This window comes from Rhipicephalus microplus, unplaced genomic scaffold (genome assembly GCF_043290135.1).
Source record: "Rhipicephalus microplus isolate Deutch F79 unplaced genomic scaffold, USDA_Rmic scaffold_49, whole genome shotgun sequence".
Taxonomy (NCBI): Eukaryota; Metazoa; Arthropoda; class Arachnida; order Ixodida; family Ixodidae; genus Rhipicephalus; species Rhipicephalus microplus.
The window spans coordinates 2224309-2231712 of NW_027464622.1; positions in this window are offsets into that span (position 1 = coordinate 2224309).

The window sequence follows — 7404 nt, forward strand, 5'->3', positions numbered from 1 at the left end:
GTGTCGGCTTCGTTTCGGCCGCGCCTTGAAAGGAGGCGTGCTGGTATTTCATTTCGCCGTGGAGCGGCGCACAAATCGCCACCGTTATTGGTCGAGAGCACTCGCCAGCCGCTAGCGCGGCACTTATAGTCGCTTTCTTGTGTGCTCGCAAGTCGCAACGTCCGTGCTTGGACGTTGTCTATTTGGACTTGTTCGGGATCAATTCGTGCCAATGTGATCACGCTACAGTGATGGGTAAACAGCAAACGCGCTGCTTTGCATCTGTATGCAATGCGGGATATCTTTTGGCTCGCAAAAAAGGGAAGAAAGTGTCTCTCTTCTCTGCTCCCGCCGACGACGAACGGCGCAAGGCCTGGGAGCGTGCGATTCCTCGCGCTGACATACCACTGGAACAAAATGCGTTGTGTGCGAAGCTCATTTTGACGAAAGATTCATTGTCCGTAGCTACAAGCATGATATCAACGAGTTCTTAACTGGGGAAAAGCTGTGCCTAAGGAGGGCGGGTTTCTGAGTGAATCAACTGCCGAATGACTCCGCGTCACTCTAACCAGCACCCTTTCCACCAGGCACTATGTCACGAAAACCTTGGGCTATAAATACTTGATGACGTTTCGCCTCTGCCAAGACGCGTTTAAAATCTTTTCGGAATTCTAAAAAAAAAAGTCGGGCTTAAATGATCACCCTTCGCCGACACAATTTTTGGTCTCTGTGAATTGCCTCAGTTTTTACAAATTCGCACAGTCACCCCCAAGTGGAAACATACCTTCTGGAGTTCTCAGCAGCCTTCCATGTCAAAGCATCCACAATAATTCAATAAAATTGCAGAATAAGCTTGATGAGCTGCTAGATGTGGGGCGCCTCAATGAGGTTCATCAGATGATCGTTGCTTGTGAAGCCTTCCCTGACCAGTGATCTCATTGGACGCAAAAGTGACTCCCGGATCACTTCATTATTATGTCAGTGGCTATGTGGCCCGGAAGATTGTAAAAAAGACGAAGTGCAATGAATGTAGCAGGTTGTTGGTTCACTCTGAAAATTCTAGCTTGCTTCCGGCAGTATCATGCCTTCATGGAAGATGCATTCACATATTAGTTCAACTTCAATAAGCTGAAAAGTGACAGCATAACAGACCTTATCTCTTGCCTGTCTATGAAGAGGTTAAATATGGTCGGCTGTGAACACCACAAACTGGAAGTGACAAATCATATAATTGGATTCTTTACAGTGACCAGAATTCATTTTATCATTGCTGGAGAAAATGCGTCCAAACAAAAGAGAGAGAGGGAGAGAAAAATGAAAATTTCGAAGTTGAGACATATATGACTTACCTGTCATGGCATTAACTCAGCGAACAAGGTTTTATTTTATGTTATTGTGCATTACTCAAAATTGTGCCTTCTGATTTTACTATTGTATCATTCACATTGTTACAAATCTCCAATTAACAACGGTGATGTCACGTTCTGGCTGTGTTTCACATATGCAGAAACCAATTTTTTCGTGAACTGATTTGTGACTGTATCTATGTTTGCTAATTAAATCTCAATGTCATGTGTGCATGTATGCCGACATACTTGTGTATCTACCGTTCATTTCAGTTGCCTTATTCACTCTCTTTAGCTGAGTTTCGTGTAACTTGCAGTTCTCTTCAACCTTAATGCATATGTTGTGTTTATTTTTCATGTTGTGTTTTGATTTCATGAAAATAAATGTCTTGCTTGTAAAATTAGACCTTGATTGCGCAAATCCAAATAATAACGGTTGCCAATATCTTTACGTGAATTGAGACTTCACGGATAACACTGCGGCATCAAAGTGAAAACTGCACTGTATTTGTTTTGGTGTCAAGCTCATGACAAGTCACTTGATTTTCCATCTTCTAAGCTTCATAGCTGATATGCTACGAAGTGAATTGAAACAATAGTTTTCAGTGCCAATACTTTGCAGCGTGCCGCAAAAATTGCGACAGGTAGACTTTGTTATAATCCGCAGGGTAGCGCGAAATATTTGCAACGAAAAACGACTGATACACACGCACGGGTGTGAGAAGGGGCACCTCGAAAGCGACCGCAGCGCCGCTACATCCGGGTGAATTCTCCCTCGCTCTCCGGTGCGCCGATGCTGACACCTCTCCCCTTCTAGCCACCATACCGTAGCCTCGAAACCAGCGCTTGCGGGCCACATGCGGGCCACCATTACCGCACGTAGCCTCGAAACCAGTGCTTGCGGGCCACAGCGGGCCGCCATCGCCGCACGCGATTTCAGATTTTTTGCGTGCAGTCCGCGAACGCCGACTCGTGTTACGACGCATGCGCAGTGGCAGCGACCGCACCGCAAGGGCTCGCGGTGCGCTATTCTGAAGCTCCCTAAGTCTCTGTGATTTTTCTATAAAAAGACACTTTTTATGAAAAAAACAGACTTCTGGCGTTCATAGATCGCTGGGGTTCCACTCTGTATATAGGAAAGGAAAATGTGTCTAAAAAAGGTGCGGCAATGGGTGACTCGTTTGATGAGGAACATGAGCGAAAAGGTCCGATTGGTAGCACGAGTGCACCGCACATTGCTTTACGTGGCCCGTGACTTGAAGGCTGTGCTGAAACGCAGGTGAGGAGGTAGAGTCCAGAGGAGGGGAAAGTCGAGCAACTTTGTAGAGAATATGGCCACGGACACGAACGTCAGCAGTGGTCCACACCTGCGTTCGGGTGCTGCATTCCAGATAACTGCTACCACGACGTTGTCCCACGCTGACGAAAAGTCGGTGTTTGGTCACTGACGTGTAGGCGACAATGGCTATGTTAAGATGTTGACTTCATGAGAACTGCAACAGCGACGCTGTCTCATGCTGTTTAACTCTGCTCAATAAAGGGCTGTTCGCGACGCCTTCGTCGGTTTCTTTGTAACCCAACCACTTGCAGGACAACGTCGTGCTCCGTGCTTTCAAGCACCAACGTCGGGGTGAAAGCATTCTTGCTGACAGTTTCACGCACAATGGCGCCTGCCACGACGAACTGTACGGCCAGTTGTAAGAACATTCATTTTCTGTCTTAGGTACATGTAAACTGGTAGCATAACTATCATAGAAGCCCATGGATCCAGTAGTCAGTGGCTCGTTGCCACCATCACCATCTACGTGAGGAGGTGACAACTAACAGAAGAAAACAACAACAAAAGTAAAATATGACGTCACAACCGGAAGCGCTAGCGACGTCGCGCATTTGCCACACGCGGCGTTAAATTTAGACTTTTTTTTTATTGCTGGCCTGCTACGTACCTTTATTATTACACAATTTTATTGCGCCTCAATAGTGTTCGCTAATTGCATGCGAGAAAAAAAAAGAAACAAAACTAACAAGACTGGGGAAGCAATGTTTTATTAACCAAATGACGTACTTGCATTATGCACAAGAAACATCGCAGAGGCAATAGTGAGAAAAACTGTTCACGAGCACAATAGCATAATAGTTCGAGAACTCACGTTGCCCTATCGTCGAAAACCACTGAAGCGAGACAGAAGCTTTGAAAATACAGCTTTGGCAGCCGTAGAGTACAGGGTCTCGTTGCTGGCAAGGGCACACTGGCGGTGCGCCAGTTAAAACTGTCGGCAGTCACAGGAGCAGCTATCTACACATTCTGTGAGCTAGTGGAGCTATGAAATGCACATAAAAAATGAGCACGCTTCTGTACGTACGCACGAAACCACCACGGAAAAGTGAGCGATGCCTCGTTGACCTGGTATTGCGCCAAATCAAAGAACATGCCGACACAATCTTTGGGCTCGCTAAGTTTGCGCGCTCCGAACTCTGAAGAAGCACACCCGAGTGCGCTCGAGTGCGACATTTGCAGTGGAGTGCTTCGGAGCTTAACCGCGATTTCAGCCGACTGCCTTTGGGGGCCCGACAGCGTGGCGGCAGCAGTAGGAAGGAATGGGGAAAAAGCCTGCAGCACGTTATTGTGGTTTTTCCAGTAGTCACACTAGGCGCATGCTCTCGTGCACCGTCTCAAAGTCGGAGCCACGGTACAGTGTACTAGAAGGGGGCAGTGGGCTCACTCTCCGGCGGAGGGTATGCAGAGGGGTGGCTCCAGAAATGTCGCACGTTTGTGGTTCTCTGGTCGCACGAGTGGCGGCGCTGGCATCGCCATCAATAGAAAAATTTTGGGAGGGACGTTGCAGCTGAGCCGGTTGTGAGCCGGTCAAGTCTTGCAGAGCAACGGAGTTTTAACCACGTTGTGTGGCTGTGTACATTGTTGCGCCGAGTTTTTGCCGTCAGCTTTGAGCGTTACGCACCACGCAAGATGACAGTATGCTTTACAGTGCATACTGTAACCATGCCGCGACAACGGCAAAACCACTGTTAGGCGCTTGGGTGTCTAACAGGCAACGTGTTCGTGAAGAGTAAGCAGGACATGTTATTGTTTGGCGTCCTGAAGGATGAAAACAGGCCGAAAGAATGCGAGAACCAGCACAGAGCGGACAAGCTTCTGGAAGACACCAACGCAGTTTGCGAACTCTGCTTGCAACCGCGTCTGTACATATTGCTACGTAGCTGACGTATCAGCGGTCAGAAGACGACAACGAGGAAGTGGTCTGTCGGTTGTGCCTGCTGTCTTTCATCTTAGTCGACGCCATACGCATCAGTTTAAATATAGATTTTAAATTGACATGCCTCGTGTGATATTTACGTAACATCTTTGTGGTGGACGTGCTAGGTACTTCCCCGTCTTCATCACGAAGCTCCCCAACGGCCGCATCATCATAGGTCCAACCATGTCACAGGTTGAGAAACCATCGTCTTCGCCACCTGCCCCTACCGTGACTTCTACATGCGTCGTTCTACCTCCTGCTCGTGATCCCGGTGTATTTTCCGGACAGGATGGCGTTGATGTCGACAAATGGATCAACCCAGACGAACGGGTCAGCGCAAGCTATAGGTGGGACACGACTCTTATGCTTGCCAATGTACTTTTTTACCTCGATGGCCCACCGCGAGTGTGGTTCGAGACGCACGAAGCGGAGATTACGAGCTGGGACTCCTTTAAAGAGAAGATCCGCGACCTTTTTGGCGACACCATTGGGTGGCAGATCGCAGCGCGGAATCAACTGGCGGCTCGTGCACCGACGTCGACGGAGTCGTACGTCGCGTACATTCACGACGTCATCGCCCTATGCCGCCAGATTGATGAGCACATGAGTGAGCCTGAGAAAGTGGCTGATGTGCTGAAAGGCATAACAGACGACGCATTTAATCTTCTAGTTTACAACAACGTTGCCACCGTCGACGCCATCATTAAAGAGTGTCGGCGGTTCGAAGAAGCGAAGAGCCGCTGTATTACTCAGCGATTCACCCGGCTGCCCAACACGGCCGCAACCTCATCGTGTGAAGCCGCCCGCCAGTCCCCCACGTTTGACAACGTCACACGCATTGTTCGTCAGGAAATCGAAGCCGCCTGTCTGGCTCCTCTTCAGCCACCTGTTTTCCAAACGCTCGCCTCTGACCAACAACAGCTGTCAGCGGCGTTAATACAAGCTGTGGTGAGGCAGGAGTTTGCGAACCTCGGCCTTCCATCAGCATGTCCCTTGACTCGCCCTGAAGTCCCGTCCTACTCCCGAAGACACGCTCGCCGTTCACCTCCAACAATGCCCTTCCGTAACCCTTCGGAATGGCGAACACCCAACAACCGGCCTATTTGTTTCTCCTGCCACCAGCCTGGGCACGTTTCTCGCTATTGCCGCCGCCGTTGGTCAAACCAACTACGTCAGACTTTCTCTACCTCGGAGCGCATGCATCCGACGACACCTCGACGTTCAGTCGCCGCACCCTTCAATTTCTATTCGTCGTCATCTTACGAGCCTTCCACTGACGCCCCTTTGCCCGGTCGCCGCTACCCTGACTACCGCCGCTACCCAGGAAAACTAGATATTGCAGCTTATAGAGATGAAGCTGCAATACCAATGACTGCGGAAAATCCTCTACTGACGCTTCCCACGCACCATAGCCTGCTTGAAGTACAAGTCGACCATGTTCCTGTGACCGCCCTCATTGACACAGGTGCGCACCTGTCTATTATGAGCGCTTCTCTACGCTGCGGCTTACAAAAGATTATGACGCCATCTACGACGCAGGCAATACGTGTTGCCGATGGCGGTACTGTACCAGTAATCGGAATGTGCACTGCTCGTGTCAGCATTGCCGGTCGTCACGCCGTGGTCTTTTTTGCCGTGCTAGTCTGCTGCCCTCATGACCTCATACTTGGCCTTGATTTCCTTTCGGCACACTCTGTCTTAACCGATTGTTCGTCTGGTACCCTCAGCCTTGATCTACCAATCTTCGCCGACTACTCTGCAAAGCCCACCAGCCACTTGAGCCCAACCAATTTCGTTCGCCTGCCACCTCGAGCCGTCACATACGTGTCTTTGTCAACGACCCCTCCCGTTACTGACGGTGATTATATCGTTACGCCAATTACTGACGTTCGGCTGACGCGCAGCGTTACTGGGCCCTATACCATCGTGACCATAGCGGATAACTGTGTGTTACTTCCGCTCCTTAACTTTGGTTTCACACCTCAAGTGTTGCCCTGCCAGATGTCTCTAGCCCAGCTAACTGCCATAACAGAAGACGATGTCAGTGTTGTCGCTGTATCTGCTCTTGATCGAAGCGCAGTCTCACAGTCACCCAGCTCAGACGATGGTATTTTTCGAAACATGATTGCATCGGAGCTGTCACCTCACCAGGCCGACGCTCTCTGCCAAGTTTTGGCCTCATACAGTGACATTTTCGACACCGTCGATGGTCCCTTGGGCCAGACTAAAATTGTCACTCACCGAATCAACACTGGTGACTCTGCGCCCATTCACCGTCGGCCGTTCCGCGTGTCAGCGTCCGAGCGAGAAGTGATTCAGAAAGAAGTGGCCAAAATGCTTACGAAAAACGTAATCGAACCATCAACGAGCCCTTGGGCATCTCCATTGGTATTAGTAAAAAAGAAAGACGGCTCATGGCGTTTCTGCGTTGATTATCGCTACCTCAACAAAATTACCAAATAAAGACGTGTACCTTCTACCACGCATTGACGATGCCCTTGATTGCCTCCATGGCGCCACCTCCATTTCATCTCTCGACCTCCGATCTGGCTACTGGCAAATTGCTGTAGATGACATGGACCGAGAAAAGACCGCCTTCGTTACCCCTGACGGTCTTTACCAATTTAAGGTCATGCCATTCGGGCTCTGCAACGCTCCAGCGACCTTCAAGGGAATGATGGACACGCTCCTACAAGGATTTAAATGATCGACATGTTTGTGATGAGACAAGCGCAAAAAATACACACACTCAGAGAGGTTTGTGTTACCTGGACGACGCGATCATTTTCTCACCTACCTTTGCAACCCACCTCGAACGCCTT